At 41.4% G+C, this 17,171-nt stretch overlaps 1 protein-coding gene and 1 pseudogene across 3 annotated transcripts in view; one reads left to right on the forward strand and one right to left on the reverse strand.

Moving 5' to 3' along the window:
* The window catches only part of LOC149228591 (uncharacterized), a 510,588-nt gene that overhangs the window by 406,656 nt on the left and 86,761 nt on the right, over positions 1 to 17,171 (forward strand). The gene's annotated exons all lie outside the window — the stretch shown is intronic.
* On the reverse strand, positions 14,992 to 16,064 carry LOC149228592 (putative aldo-keto reductase 1 pseudogene; annotated as a pseudogene).

The raw sequence follows: 17,171 nt of genomic DNA on the forward strand, positions 1-17,171 counted from the left end.
TAGAGGCAACCACTGTACCCATAGATGTTGCTTCGCTGAAGTGAAACACCTAAGGTAGGTTTCCAGACATTTGTTGACGGCCTCAGTTTGACCATCCGTTTGTGGATGATAGGAAGTACTGAGTTTTAGTTGGGTGCCTTGTAGCCTGAAGAGTTCCTGCCAAAATTTACTGGTGAAGATCGGGTCACGATCAGACACAATAGAAGTGGGCATGCCATGCAATTTGAAGATTTGATCCATGAAAGATTGAGCGACCAAAGTCGGTGTAAACGGGTGGGGTAGGGCACAGAAATGAGCATACTTAGAAAGTCGGTCCACAACCACCATGATGACTGACTTGTTTCCCGACTTTGGAAGACTTGTAATGAAATCCATAGAAACCTCCGTCCATATAGATGTCGGGATGGGCAACGGTTGTAATGTGCCTGGTGCTTTGACTGTCTCCCCTTTGTGGCGTTGACAGACATCGCATTCCGCTACAAAAGTAAGGATGTCCTTTTTCATGCCTGTCCAAAAAAATGATCTTCTAGTGTGAGCATATGTCTTCTGAAAGCCTGAATGTCCTATAGTGGGGGATGAGTGAAATTCTGCCAAAATGCGGCTTTTGAGGGTGGATGTTGGTGATATTACGACTCTGTCCTTGTAGCGAAGAATCTCATCTTGCCACGAGTAGCCCTTGGTGGAATTTGGATCCGCCTGCATTTGAGTAATGAGTTGGGAGAGCCCGGGATGTGAAAACCATTCCCTGCGAGCCTCTTCAATCCATTCTGGAATGGGAAGGGAAATTGCGAGCATGGTACTTTCCTCCTCAAATTGGCAAGATAATGCATCTGCTACACTATTTTCGTGCCCTTTCTTGTAAATGATCTCATAATCATATCCCAACATTTTGGTGAGCCATTTATTTTGTTGTGGGGAGGATAGGTGTTGCTCCAAAAAATATTTAAGACTATGATGGTCTGTGCGGATTTGGAAATGTCGCCCCAGTAGGTAAGGTCGCCAGGTATCTACTGCATGTAAGATGGCCATCATTTCCTTCTCATAGGTAGATTGTCCCAGATTCCTCCCACTTAGTTGTTGGCTTGTGAAGGCCAAGGGTCGACCTTCCTGCATTAACACTGCCCCAATACCCGTACCCGAAGCATCACATTCAATGACAAAAGATTTGGTGAAATTAGGTAGTGCTAAGACTGGAGTGGAACACAGGGCATTTTTGAGAGCTGTAAATGCCTGTTGTGCATCATCATTCCAGAAGAATGAATTCTTCTTGAGGAGTTGAGTGAGGGGCTTCGCAATGCGGCCATAATTGCGGACAAATATGCGATAATAGCCTGTGAGACCCAAAAATCCTCTCAGGCTCTTCAAGGTCTTAGGTTGAGGGCAATCCTGCATTGCCTGGATCTTTTTGGGGTCCACCTTGACACCTTCACGCCCCACAATGTGGCCCAAATACTCAACTTCTTCCATGCCAAAAGAACATTTGGACATCTTAACAAATAAGATATGCTTGCGGAGCAGTTGCAAGAGCAGATCTACATGTTGAAGATGTGCGGCCCAAGTGCAACTATAGATGAGGATGTCATCGAAGAAGACAAGGACAAATTTCTTGAGATATGGTTTGAGAAGGTGGTTCATAAGGCTCTGAAGAGTAGATGGGGCATTACAAAGACCGAATGGCATGACCAGGAACTCATAATGGCCTTCATGAGTTCTGAAAGCAGTCTTTGGAATGTCAACTTCCTTCATGCGAATTTGGTGGTAGCCTGAGCGAAGATCCAACTTAGTGAAGAATTGAACCCCATTGAGTTCATCCAACAAATCATCAACAACCGGGATGGGAAATTTATCTTTGACTGTCAACTTATTGAGGGCCCTGAAGTCTGGACACATCCGCCATTCCCCATCTTTCTTGAGCACCATGACCACCGGTGATGAATAAGGACTAATGCTGGGACGAATGACACCTGCTTCCAAAAGTTCCTTGATTATTTTTTCTATTTCATTCTTTTGGGTGAATGGATATCTGTATGGGCGCACATTTGGTGGTTGGGCCCCTGGAACTAGGGTGATGCTATGATCATGTTCCCCTCGCGAGGGTGGAAGCTCATGAGGCTTGTCAAAGACTGGTAGATGGTTATTTAAAATCTGTTGCATCTCAGGATGAATTGGCAGAGAATTCGGTTCGACGGCCTGGATGGCATTAAATTGAGTGATAACTCCATGATGGCCCTTTTTTAGCAATTTTTCCATCCTATGTGAGCTGATGATAGAGGGAGCTCCCGCCTGGAGTCCACGGAGGGTATATGTGGAGTTGTTCTGCTTAAAGCTCATATATAACTCCTGAAAATCCATTGTGATTGGCCCAAGAGTGCGAAGCCATTCAGCACCGAGGACAATGTCGCACCCTCCCATGTGTATGGCAAACATGTGGGTCTTCAACTGATAATCCCCCATTTGAAGTTTGACATTTTCACAGCGGCCTTCACATTTCATTGTTCCCCCATCCGCAATTTGGACTTGGAAGTTAGAAACTGCTCGTACAAAACAATGCACTGCTTCCGCGACTTTTTGATGGATGAAATTATGTGTACTTCCACTATCAATCAAGACTACTACTGGGCGATGTTTAATAAAACCTCTAATTTTGAGAGTTTGAGGTGAAGAAATCCCTGCCAAAGCATGCAGCGAAATAACTAGTTCGTCAGGGACATTGTCTTTCTGGTTGACTTCTTCTACCTCCTCCGGTTCCTCAAGTGGTGGGGCTTCCTCCGATGAGCTGTAATCAGTGGCATCAATTTGAAAAAATTTAGGCTCCTTGCATTTATGACCTGGGGAGTATTTTTCATCATAGTAGTAACATAATCCCTGTTTTCTTCTTTCGGCCATTTCTGCAGGTGACACCTTTTGAACCTTAAGTGTTTGAGTCGTGCTGTGAGCCTGTGGGGGGCGACCCTTGGCGGTGAAATTTGGGCGAATGGACTGGGCTACTAACGCACGTTCCACGTTATGAGCTACCTTGCAAGCCTCCGACCATGTGGGAGGGTGGTGTAGTCGGATGTTGGCTTGTATGGCCTCTTTAAGACCGCTGATAAAACATTCCGTGTAGAACGCATTTGAGAGATCCCTAGTGCGGAAAGCTAAGGCTTCAAAGGCTGTAACATATTCATCCACTGTGCCAGTCTGTCGGAGCTTAGTGAGACGACCCAAAAAAGAAGATTCCTGGTCAAAGCGCTCTGTAAGAGCTTTTTTGAAGGTGGCCCAAGTTAGAAAACTTCCATTGCAACGTTGATGCCATTCCCACCATAAGCTGAGTCTCATTATCTAAGATGTTATTCAGATTGAAATACTGCTCCATTTGTGCTATCCATGCGGTCGGGTGAGTACCATCAAATTTATGCATATCCAGCTTGGGAGGTCGCGGACGGGATTGTTGGTGGGTGCCCCAGAGGTGAAGAGAGCGGCTAGACTCACCCTCACTGTGTCCATTGCCAATATACGCCTCCTCGCGGGCTTCCTCCTTGCCTTTAAAGAGTGTGTCAGTTAGTCTGTCAAGCTGAGATTGGATGGCTTGCAAGGATTGTTCAAGTTTGTCGATCTTCTCATTGGCCATAGTTTGAGCTCTAGTTTCTACCATGCACCGATCCTATGTACTTGAAATTTGGGACCGCCTGATTTTTTTTTCACTGACAATTGAATGGTACCACCTTGCTCAGCTCGTCGTCCTGATTCTTATGGGCTAGATCACCAATAAGCGCCCCGGGGGGTCTCAAACTTTTTTCTTCTTCTTAAAACTCCTTAGGAATACGTAGTAGCCGAATCCCCAAAATGTCAATGCTGCCAAAAGTCCTGCAAAAATCACGCCCCGGTATAGGAACCCCACACAACTACTCAGATTTGGTGGATCTGAGAGATCTGAATGGCTGATTGGATAGCTTTGAGCGGTGGCACTGACTGCTGCTGCAGATCTGATGGATCGGGAAGGCTGGTCTGCTAACTCGGAACTGCAGGACTGATGTTTGCTGCTGCTGCAACCCCACTTGCGAGATCTGATCTGGCAGAGATTATGCGTGATCCCGAGATAGAAAAGGGAACTATGGTCTCGAGGAGTGTCAGGTGCTACAGATCACAATATACATAAGGGTCTGATAGTAGTACTCGGCCCAATGTTTCAGGGCTCTAACTAAGGAGGATCAACCGCACCCTTAGCCATACAACCCGAGTACCCTATCGTACGGGCGAGTAATCTCTCCGAGTGCTGTTCTCGGTGTACTGTAGCAGCAAGACGACCGACGGTGTATCTATGGCGAGGTTTCAAAGGAGCTAGGGGGCTTTCGATATACCTAGAGGGTACTTGGAAGACAGTCCGTGCATGGTTCTGTCTAATGCGCTACTACTCGAAGGGGTACCCACAGGGGTTACAAGGGAGTCCAACAAGCGTGACCACCTCTTGTATTTCCTGCATGCATGCCTCCCCAAATCCGCAGGTTTGTGCGCTCAATGACAGATCCCGTGGTTTAACGACACCGGAACACGTCTCTAGCAAAAAAAAAAAATTGCTAAGAAATGGAGATCCCACCAGCCCTGGAAAGAGCTCTGATACCACTTGTTATGCTCTTAACCTATAAGACGATACTGGAATACAGAATATGTGAAGAAATATACCCAAAACTTAGAATAGTGAGAAACAACAGCAAGTATTTTATTATTTAGAAAGCAATGTTCACTTGCCTCTTCGAGGGGGCAACCTCCAATAGAGCAGAGCTCGATTACAAAATAAGACACGATGCTCCTCGCAGGGAGTCTCTATCCTTTATATATGACTTATACATGCAATACCATGGTTCTTATTAATACCATCTATCTAATACCATGGCCCATTTGCAACTAACTGTGGTCCCATCATTAACTGCGGGTTAACCACTTACAATTATTAATATGGGCTTGATTGACTCCTTACTTAACTATAACTATGACTCGATCCTACTACATGAATAAGGGGGTTAGGGTGGGACCCTAACAGGTAATCTCTGAAGGACAAAGCTGCTTTGAAATCTTCCCCCATGGACTGCCATTCTCGGAAATAATCTCCCATGGGCATCTGATCATCCGGCCCACCCTGCTCACTTGGTCTTGAAGGTAAAAATGTAGGCAGCGTGGTCCTGGTTGGCCCACTGAAAGCTAGTGGGTGAGTGGCTGGTGAAGGGTGGTCATACTGTTGTGAGGCCCCTGAAGTCTCCCCAAATAGGAACTCATGATGGATGCTCTTGTCCCTATTTTTCTGCTTGAGTTCCTCCAGCATCTCCTTCTGCCCTTTGGCTAGATCATTTAGGGCCTTCAAGAGGCTATCAAATGCTGCTTCCTACTTGCTCCTTGGCTTCCCCATATTTTCCACGACTACTGCCTTCTATTGAAAAGTGTAACTAGTTTCGGTCTTCATAATGATGTGTAATGTGATTTTTATGTAATTGATGAAAAGATGAAAATAAAATTATTTTGTAGTACTTGAATCATGGGTTTCATGATCAAGGAATTTTATTTTAGTAAAGGTTCCCATTGTGAACCTTTAGGTTTTGTCATCTAGTCATAAAAGTCAAATTAATTCAATGTCATGTATGAAGGACCCTTCTTGGGCATGTTACATTTTTGTATGAGTCATTAAATGTATAAGAAGGCCCTCCAAGGCCAAGGAAAGACACCTCCTACAAGTCGACTTCAAGATGGAATAAATGATCTCCACCAAAAGTCATGTCGGCTCACACTCAACTCATGTTGTCTTACATGCATGGGATATCACTATAAATAGGGCAGCGCGACCTTATTTCAGAGACACAAAATTTCAGTGAAGGAGAAGAAGACAAAAAGGAGTGCAAAGTTCTTAAGGAAGGCAACCTACTAACCAGCGAGGGAAGGAAGAGGAAGATCGAGCTCTTTTGGGACTGTTTCTTGGGCAAACACCTTCACACATTTTGAAAAACTAGGGCTTATGCAGTGGGTACATTTGTTGTGATAAAGGACGAGAAAAGGGTCTTCACACCATCACTCTTGCTAGCTGAAACAACAAGGAACCATCCTCAAGACAAGCAAAGGAGAGACACTACAAGAAATACCATATCTCATCCCACATGTGTCTATGCAGTGATTTCAGCCGATGAAATTGTAGACCCATGGAGGAAGGCCGAAATCCTCAAGATAGCTGAAAAGTGCAGTGAAAGACGAAGTTTTGACTAGTATTGACTTAGTTAAGAAGAAGGCAGAAAAGGGAAGGATCTTGTGTCTTGGTCTTGGAGTGGCAAATAGGTCTTGGTCTTGGTCTTGGTCTTGGTATTCGTCAATTGAAGTCTCTATAAGAAGAAGAATTTGTTTGGGTTTTCCTCTCAAGTGGGAGAGGTTTTGGCCGTGGATGATCACCTATTATATGTGTCTCTTGTCTCTTTATGGTTTATGCATTGGTAGCTGTTTGATGAAGAAAGAACACTATGATAACATATATAAAAGAAGATCCTAATCTAAGAAGTAAAAAACATTCACAAGCAGTTATCCAACGAAGAGAAATCACCTAATACTTGATGCCCTAGATTTCTCAACATGGTATGAGAGCTAAGGTGACAAAGTCAAGGAAGGGCATCTCATCAAGGGACACTCAAGGATCAAATCTCTAGGAAAGCATCAAAGCGAATCTAGAAGATCATCTTGAAGTCAAGATCTACAAAGAAGTGTTAAAACCCTAGATCGAAGAAGAAATCTACACCAAAAGAAGTCTTGGGACCATCATCAATGAAAAGAAGGCCAAAGCCCTATATCTACTCAAGTTGAAGAGATCTACAGATCAAGGTAAGCTTGAAGTTTATTCATCCAAGAGAAGCACTGCAAGATCAAGATCATATCATCATGTTGAAGAAAGTAAAAACCCTAGATCAATCAAAGAAGCATTCCTGGGATCCGCTCTCAATCATTTTGAAGTTGAAGTATCTTGAAGATTATTCATTGAGATGAAGCTAGACGAAGAATGTTGTCATGAAAATTCTAAGGCGATCTCTCTCTTGTTGAAGCAAGATCCTTGCCATTGAAGACATCATCAAGAAGTCATTATTGATCTTCATCAACAAAGGCTCCACCATCAAAAGGATCTCCCTCTCTGTGGGATTAAGGATCATTCTTGAGGAAAACTATATTCATCAAGGAGAAGTTCTCTATATCGTCATCAACATCAAGAAAGCAACAAGGAGGAGCATCCTCTCAAGTATATATATGTCCACATGTGAATCTGTGAAAATGTCTTTTTGCAAGGAAAGCAACAAATTGATTAGGGCTTCAAAGCATCTTGCATGGAAGAAAATGACTGATTTGAATCTCACTGAAAATGAGGTTATGGAACATGTCAAAGGATCAATCACTAAACTAGGAAAGGAAGATGCTCAAGCTCTTGCAAAGTATATGAAAGGGGAAGTTAGGGCTCAAAGGATTCTCATAGAATTCTAATGATTCCCTCATCCCATACATATCAAAACTCGAAACTTCAAAAGAAATCTATGACGAATTGGTAGAGTTGTATTCCATAAGAACTGCTGTAGAAGTGATCTCATTAAGGCAAGAACTCTACAAGCTAAAGATGTCAAGGGAAGATGGAATAACCTCATACTATATGAGGGATCAACTTCAAGGCCTGGGAGAATTTATGTATGATAGAGAAATGACTACAATTGTACTAAATGCACTACCGGAGTTTTCTTTGTCAGTGAGCAGAAAACCTTCGGGTTGTTCAATGTAAAATTCTTCTTCCAATTCACCATTTAGAAAGGCTGACTTAACATCCATTTGGTAGACCTTGATTTTTCTCGAGCATTCATATGCAAGAAACATCTTGATAGCTTCCATTCTGGAAACAGGAGCAAATGTTTCTTCAAAATTGATTCCTTCAACTTGTGCATATCCTTTGCAGACTAATCTTGCTTTATTCCTTGTAACCTGTCTGTCCTCATTCAATTTGTTTCTGAAGATCCATTTAGTTCCAATAACATTTTTATCCTTTGGTCATGGAACCAATTCCCAAATGTTGTTCTTCTCAATTTGATCTAGTTCTTCATTCATAGATGCTACCCAGTGTTCATTTTGACTAACTTTATCAAAATTGCTACGCTCAAAAGTCGCTAAAAGGGCAAGATGGGCTTGTTGTAATGAACGAAGTTGTTGACTTCTTCTGGTTCCAATTCCTTCATTTACATTGCCGATGATTTGATTTGACAGATGATTCTTTTGATACCATTCTTTTGAAAGTTTTGGAGAAACTTCTTGTACATCTTGCTGATCATTTCTTATTTCTTCTTGGTTGACTGGTGTTTCCTTATTTGTTTGGTCTTGTTCTGGAGCTTCTTCTTCATCCTTCATAGATTCTACCTGAAGCCCCTCATATTTGCTTGAAGGGATGATCTCACATTCTTCGTCAAAAGTAACATTTATACTTTCAACTATTTGGTTTTGTCTCAGATTATATCATCTATAAGCCTTTCTTTTGCGTGAAAAACCAACGAAAATACCTTTGAAAACACGGGAATTGAACTTGCACAATTTTTGGTCTTCTCTTTTGATGTAGCATTTACTTCCAAATATTTTGAAGTATTTTACGTTAGCTAGTCTTCCTTTCCATAGTTCGTACATAGTCATGTTACAGTTGTTCCTAAGGAGGCCTCTGTTTATAATGAATACGACATTATCAATTGCTTGAACACAAAATTTATCATCTAAGTCTGAGTCTTTTAACATGGTTCTAGCCATTTCCTGGACGGTTCTGTTTTTTCTTTCAGCTACTCCATTCTGTTGTGGTGTTCTCGCTGTTGAGAATTGCCTTTTTATTCCATGTTCATCACAGTATTGCTGAAATGCTTTGGATGTGAATTCTCTGCCATTATCTGATCTTAGACATTTGATCTTCAAATCGGTTTCATTTTCGACCAATTCCTTGTAGATTTTGAAACATTCGAATGCCTCAGACTTTTTCTTCAGGAAACTGACGATTGTCATTCTGGTGTAATCATCTATCATTAACATAAAGTATAATTCACCGTCTAAACCTTTTTTTCTCATAGGACCACATAGATCAGTATGTATTAATTCCAATGTACATGACGCAAAATGTTCCTTTGTCTTGAACTCGACTTTTGTCTGTTTGTTGTGCCAACAAGATTCACATATCATATTGGTAGGTTTTGAGATTTTCGGCATTTCTCTAATTGCTTCCTTTTTGCTAATCTTGACCAAATTGTCGAAATTTATATGTCCCATTCATTTGTGCCATAACCAACTCTCGTCTTCTTTTTCAAAGAAACACCCTTTAGGTGTCTCAATCAAAATATATATGTTGTTTGGAGCTTTTCTTGCTGTAGCCATAATTTTACCAAACTTGCGTTTCCTGATTTCACATTTCTTCGAGTTGAATAACATCGTGTGTCCTTGATCACACATCTGTCCAAAAATGAGCAAATTGTGATTCAGATTTTCAACTAGCAACACATCCTTTGCTAATGCATCCTTGCTTCCAAGAGTGACCGTACCTGCTCCTATGACGTTTGAAGACCCGTCATTTCCAAAAGACATTGTTCCATCCTTTTTTTCTTTCAAGGATATGAACTTATTTTTATTTCCAGTCATATGCGTTGAGAAACCGTTGTCAACATACCATACGTTTCTGTTGCTTTGAGCTTTGAGAGCGAGAGCACGCCTTTCAGTCTTATTTTTCCATACTTGTTCATTCTGATTTTTCCAAAATTTCTTTGAAGAGCTTCCAAGTCTGCAATCTTTGGCCAGGTGTCCAAAATTGTTACATTTGTAACATTCGACATCATCTCTCAAATGATCAAATCTGTTGATATTCTGCTGAGTTCTGGAATATCCATTTCTGAGAGATCTCCTGGAATTATATTCATTCCAAACATACATGCGACATTCTGCAGCTCTATGTCCAAACTTTCCACATGAATAACAATGACCATAAAAGATAGGTTGATACCTGGGAGGAAATCTTCTTTGATAAATTGTCTTCCATGGTCCTTCCTGCGAATCTTGATCTCTTGATCTCGCTGAGAGATCTACCTGCTTGGTAGATTTTGCATATCCATCTTCTTTAGTTGTCATAGAAGGACTTGACTCCTTTTCGAATTTTTCTTTGTAACCAAGACCAGTCTTGTCGCTGCATGATCGCTGGTTGCTGATGAGTTCATCCAAAGTCTTTGAGCTGTTGGCATAGTTTTGAAGAGTTTTTCCATTTTTTACTTCCTTTCGTAAAGAAACAATTTCAACTTCCAATGCTTCTCTTTCCTTGTTGCTTTCCTTTAATTCTTTCCTGAGCGATTCTTCAATTCGTTTGTATTCTTCAACCTTGATTTTAAGATTTAGGACATGTTCCCTTTCTGTCTTTAATTCGTCTTCAAGAGTGTTGACGTGCTTCTTCTCGGCCTTGAGCTCTTTGATAACCCTGATTACTTCGTTTTGAAATTCAACCTCAGTCATTTCTTCTTCTTCGTCTCCTTCTTTGTCAGGTGCCTCTTGTTTATTGTGCTTGGCCATAAACAATACTCTTGCATTGAATTCTTTTTCGTTATCATTGTCTTATTTGGATGACAAGCTATCTTCTTTGGAGAAGAAGCTTTTCTTAAACCATTTCTTCTTGCCTTGCTTGTTGAACTTCCTAGGACTTTTCTTTCCTTTCATAACAACCTTTTTTTTGTGAGGAAATTTGGCTGCAAAATGCCCAGTCTCACCACAATAAAAAAATATTAATAGAAGTTTACCTTTGAATTTTCCCATATTTGTTCTCATTTTCCGCATGAAGTAGGCAAACTCTTTATCTGAGAATTCTTCTTCATCTTCTTCCTTTTCCTCATCCTTACAATTGCAAGTTTTTGCTTTCGGAGTCTGCTTGTCCTTACTATTCTTCTTGGATGCGGAAAATGTTGTTTCTAAGTGAGATGTGCCATCCTCTTCTTCAATCCTCATTTCATATGCCGTAAGAATTCCATGCAATTCATCTATGTTGAGATTGGTTAGATTCGATCTATCTTCCAAGACAGATACCTTAGGGTTAAATCTTGCTGGCAAGGTTCTGAGGATCTTTCAGACAACAATTTTCATTTCAACAGGTTCTCCCAAACCTTCCAATGTATTTGTTGTTTCATCAACACGCTGAAATTATGCAGTAATATCTTCATCTTCCCTCATTTAGAGTTGCTCAAAATTTTCCTTGAGAATTTGAAGCTTTGCTTCTTTCACCGTTGAGTCACCTGCATATATATTTTTGAGCTTGCCCCATACCTCTTTAGTAGTTTTGCAACTCAATACCTTAAGATAAACAGATTCGATAAGCCCACTGATAATAAGATCTTTAGCCCTTGCATCATATACCATATTTTTCTTACCTTGTTCATCTTGGGTCGGTGTGAAGCCCTTGTCAACGAGTTCCCATCCTTCGTATGCTTGCACCAACAAATGAACCTGCATTCTTCCACTCCAAAGTGCATAGTTATTTCCATTGAACAAAGGAAATTTGTTCTTAGTATACTCCATGATCTCCTTCCATTTGTTAGACTGCTATTGAAGGAACCAAGCTCCAAAACCAATTGTTGGAAATAGTGAGAGAGGGGGTGAATCAATTTTCCTTAGCAGTTAGCACTTTTAAATCCTTTCAGGGCATTAGTTAATCTTCAATTATTAATAATGTTTATGTAGTAATAACAATAACTAAAAGAACACAATATGCACAAGAATTTTAGGTGGAAAACCCCCTCCGGTGTTGATTTGGGGTAGCATCGGATGTGCTTTAGCCACAAAAATTGGTGAAGAGGCTAAGGCACATGAGATCTCCAATAGCTAGAAAGGATTTGGGCAGATTCTAAACAGTTTGGGAGATATTAAAATAATTAATATTTTTAATGGAGTCCATAAGTCTAAACTTAGGGAAATTAAAATATTAATGTGAATTAATATTAAACTATGTTAGAATGGTCCAAAAGTGATGGATCAAACTAGATCTAATCTTAGCTATTGATTCGGGACTTAATCTTGGCCGTTGATCTGTCAACAAAAAAAGTATAAGAGGAGGCTTGAGGGTCACTTGGAGAACACACCAAGAGATCAAGATTTCGACTTTCTGGGGCTGGGTTTGCTAAGAAAGTTGAGAGAGTGATCTGGAGTTGCAGCTGAGAGGAAGTGAATACAGAAGTAGAGAGGAGAATCAGTGCAACAGCCGGGAAAGCTGACACAGAGGATAGAATCTGGAACTGCTGGGAACTGCCGGGAAAGCTAATGCAGAGGGCAGAAGAGGCTGACGTTGGGGTTTTTCGTGGGGCAGATTGGAGCTGAGGAGCTGTCGGAGTGTTTATCCAGGGTTTCAGTCAGAGCATCTGTCTCCAAAGGAGAGGTACTATTGTCGAGATTATTCTCTATTGGGTGTGCCGGTTTTGGCACCCAGATTGTATTCAGAAACTGCATAATAATAATACCCTTAGATAGCTGCACCGGATTTCCGGCATTGGTTTTTTTCGGGGACATTAGTCCAAAGACAACAATGTCACTTGTGTGCCTGTTTCTGTTTCCTTCAGTTGATGACCTGTAATGTGTTGAGCATGTACTTGTATTTATTTCCAGTATTTAAATGGTAAATAACTTGTTAATTAACAGAACAAGTAGGTAGGAATAAATCAATAAGGTACATGAAGGGTTTCTAATGTGTCAGACTTAGAAATTCCAACATGGTATCAGAGGGTGGTTGCAGGTCACAGTAAAACTGAGGATACTAGCCGAGCAGAGAAGTAGCAGCAGAAAATAGCTATCCCGAGTGACAAAAGTTGTTCCTAGCAGCAAAACAACAAGGAAGGGGTGACGCAGTGCTTGCGTCATCAAGTTCGGGCCAAGAAGAGGCTGCGCAAAGGCTGAGGGAGGCAAAGACAGCCTCACGCAGAGCCACGCAGAGGATAGGAGCGCTAACACATTTGGCTTAGGGAGCTAGTTTGTCGGTGCTGGCACTGGGCAGAGCTTAGGAGCTCTCATTTTCAGCTTGTTGGGGTTTAGAAGGCTGTGGATAAATTGCAAAGTGGAGCTGGTGGGGTACTGTTGTGAAAATAGTACCTAACAAGGCAAGGCCAAGGAGGAGGAAGTTGCTACCAAGGGTTTCTAGCCGAGAAATCCTGATCAGTGGTGTGGTTGCATAGATGATCAGAGTAGGGGGCATCTCAACATCGACAGAAGGATTTCCAAGATGTAAATCGAGGCTTAGATGTTGTCACATCGAGAACTTCCAGGAGGGAAGTAGAAGAGCAACAGAATGGCACTACACGGAGTAAGAGACTAGGACAGACTGGACGGAGCCTTAAATTTCGTAGTCTGGAAGGCCAAAATCTTATCCGTACTTGACAGAAATCGTGTCAAGCACTTTTCCTTGAAGACGATAGCGATCCGAGTTGACCCAACTGACAATGACAGGTTTGAGGAAGCAATGGAGAGGGCCAAGAGTATCATTCTTGATGGAGTCAAGGATCATATAGTACCACATATTGTCGAGAAGAATACGACAGGGAGATGTGGAAGGCCCTGACCAAGTTGTATCAACATACTTCCGTGCAAAGGAAGATGCTCCTAGAAAATTAGTTGCAGTCATAGCAGATGCAGAAGGGAGAATAGATCGACACCTTCCTCGGTCGAATGGAGGAGATCCAAGATCAATTGACTTCCATAGGGGCCACACCAGATCTATAGTTGATGGCGAGAACAACCCTGTGTTAGCGCTTGAAATTTCACCTCAGGCTGAGAAAGGTAAACCTCAAGGCAACATCAAACCACTTAGCCTCGTAGCTAGCCCTACGGGGCAAGAGAGGGCTCTCTCCGGTCTATCTCAGCAAAAGTTTTCTAAAAGGGGCTAAGATGACTTTAAAAGAAACTGATTTTAGGCTAGTAAATTGATAAAATGGGTTTTTAATAAAATGACGGGGTTTTTCTGGGCTGCATGGGCAAAGTAACAACTTGAGCAGAGAAATGTAATCAAGAACACAGATTATCCCCTGAGGCAAGGTAGGCAAGAAATTTAACATCAAATTGAGATTAAATGGAATGGCAAGACTGGTGAGGAGCTGACAAGGGCATAGAAGCTGAATCCTTGTCAAACAGAAGAAAACATTAAATATTGAACAAACTTAAAGGCAGAGCATACAAATGATGAATTCTACCTTAACACTTCATTTGTTCAATTAGAAATGATCATGAAGTGAAATGAAAACATAACAGGTTACATATGAAACAGAAGGAAAACTTATGCTAAATTGTCATACCATAGGAATCTCAGGGGTCAGAGCTGCATTTTTTGATTAAAATCTCTGTCAAAATCTGTACAATGAAAGCTCTGTTCTCCACCAGCTCTCAGAATTCTCTCTCTTCTCTTTCCACCCTCTAACTCTTTACAAATGAATTTTTAATACAATAAATAAAATGCTGCTAAGGGAAAAACAAATCGACCCCAAAATAGGGGCGTTGTTTCACCTGCAATTATAAAAATGGCAAAGAGCGTTTCCTCTATTCTAAACTAAAACAGCGTCTCCCTAAAAATCCTCTGATGGTCGACACATGGAGCGCAGATCCCGTTGAATCATTAACTAAAGTCTGGGAAATAGGAATCGAATCCTATCAGATGTCTCTGTTTATTTTTGGCTGAAGTGAAGAGCCAGGTGTCGAATTCTTCGTTCCTCCAAAGCTGCACTGCATGTAATATGGTATTCTCAATGGAACCGTTACGTCTTTCTTGGTCTGGATGATGTTACACGGGGCCTTCACATCGCATATCACTCTGGAAAATGGCTTTCACAACACAAGTTCGATTTCCGGCTTCATATTTATCAATTTACTACTGAATTCCTGGTGATAAATAGAGCTAGTAAGACCTGCAAATTCCAAGCTCTTAGGGAAAAGGGTACATCAGCCAAGCATAGAATATTTGCTTGCAGGTGATCAATTCTACTTTGGTTGGGGTATGTTGGCGAATTTCCACGTCGTTTTATACATACTCTCAGGATGTCTCAATCCTGCAACCTCATGTTCTGGAACAGCTGCAGCAATCTCATTCAGTTCTTGCTGTGACAAGCTAACCCATAAAGATGCAATATTTTCATCCAAATTTTTTACTTTACTTGTTCCTGGAATAGGAGCAACGTCACTTCCTTGATGAAGCACCCATGCGAGGGCCAATTGCGCGGGTGTGTACCCATGCTTTCTTAGCTAGAGCAGAAACTCGTTCAAATAATACTTCTTCTCGCAATTCTCTCCGTGAAACCGAGGTTGCCGAACCAGTCTACTATCACCCTCATGTAAGTTTTCAACAACTGCTTTTCCAGCAAAAAATCCACGTCCAAGAGGACTATAAGGTATAATGCCTATTCCCAAATCCCTGCAAGTAGGAATGATATCATCCTCCACATCACGGGTCCACAAAGACCATTCTAATTGAACAGCTGTAATGGGATGTACAGCATTAGCTCGTCTAATGGTGTCCACACTAGCTTCAGAGAGCCCAATATATTTGACTTTTCCTTCTTGCACAAGCTTCTTGAGTTCTCCCATAGTTTCTTCTATTGGAACTGTAGTATCCACACGGTGTTGGTAGTAAAGATCAATATAATCCACATCAAGGCGCTTCAGGCTGTCTTCACAAGCTTTGCGTACATACTCTGCTGAGCCTTTAACACGAAAAACACCTTCTATTACAACATTGCCAAACTTAGTGGCCAGCTGAACTTTCTCACGGGGCAAACCTTTCAAAGCCTTGCCAACTTGGACTTCATTTGTGAAAGGCCCATACATATCTGCAGTGTCAAAAAACATGATGCCTCTGTTGAAAGCATGATGAATCAAAGAAATTCCATCTTCCTCGGCAACAGGGGTGCCATAGGCAAATGAAAGCCCCATACATCCTAAGCCAAGTTTGGAAACCTCGAATCCTTGGGTACCGAGTTTAATGCGTGGGATGGACGCCATTTCTAAAAGCTTGGGTCGATTCTGCCTGAAGAAATATATGAACTCGTACCGTCGTAGATACCTTTGCAGTGCTTCCAAATTTTCTAATTCCCTCACCTCCACACTGTTTCATCTCATTTTGCTTCTTTCCAAAGAGATGTATGGCATCCCGGACACTCAATCTTCGAGTGTGCTCAGGCTTTTGAGCAGACCCTGATATATTGTTGTCAATATTATCGCTCTCAGCATCATCACTGTCATTGCTTCTCAATTCCCTAAATGAACCCGTGTCTTTGATAGGCAGATCTTGAAAATAGCTTATACTTTTAATCACTACAGAGTTAGATCGACGTGATCCTGTTCTCCCGATTTGAACTTGTCGTGTTGGAGAAGATGACCTTCTCCTGTGAGGAGACCTTACTGAATGCCTATTTCTCTCAGCTTGAGATTGATTAGCATTATCAGAGGAAACTAAATCTGTATTAACAGTGAGAGTTCTCTTCATTTCAAACTTACCATTTATGCTGGCCAAGCTATTGGAAGTTTCTTTACTACCAGCACCTTCACTTACCATGACTCCAACAGGTTCCTTCATTGATAAATCATTTCTATATTTCCTGTGTGTATGGTCCTCTGTGTTTTGTGTGTCAACGAGAGAATCCTCATTTAACCATTCATAAGCGAATTCATTGCCGGATTTGACTGATGTATATAGAGCTATGTCACCACTACTTTGACTGACTGTTTCAACAGTAAGGTCTTTGTTAGTAATGACTTTATCCGAGTGGCCTGTGTTATTCTGGTGAGAAGCATGATTTGTGAAGTCAGTAGCAATATCTACTACGAGATTCTCCATACTCACATCACCTACCCCTCCTCCATCATGTGGGCCCTTTTGAACTCTGATGTATGTTTGAAAATCTGTGTCATTTGCGTTACATTTTCTACAGATATCATCACTCTTTTTATCAACAAAATCCATTTCAAACTCTTCTGATGAAATTGCTTGGGAAATATTTTGAAATGAGAAAAATTTTGAAGTCCACAGCCAGGATTGACAAGCATGTCACCAGTATCATTGCAAATCGATATGATGAGAGGCTTTTTCTTTGTCTGCTTGCAGGGATAGGAGTTAATGAAACCACTGCCATTTGAAGAGCTGGAGACTTTAATACATATTCTAA

Source organism: Pinus tabuliformis, chromosome J, assembly GCF_031772625.1.
Source record: "Pinus tabuliformis cultivar Carrire ecotype Pingquan chromosome J, CPIR1, whole genome shotgun sequence".
NCBI classification, from domain to species: domain Eukaryota; kingdom Viridiplantae; phylum Streptophyta; class Pinopsida; order Pinales; family Pinaceae; genus Pinus; species Pinus tabuliformis.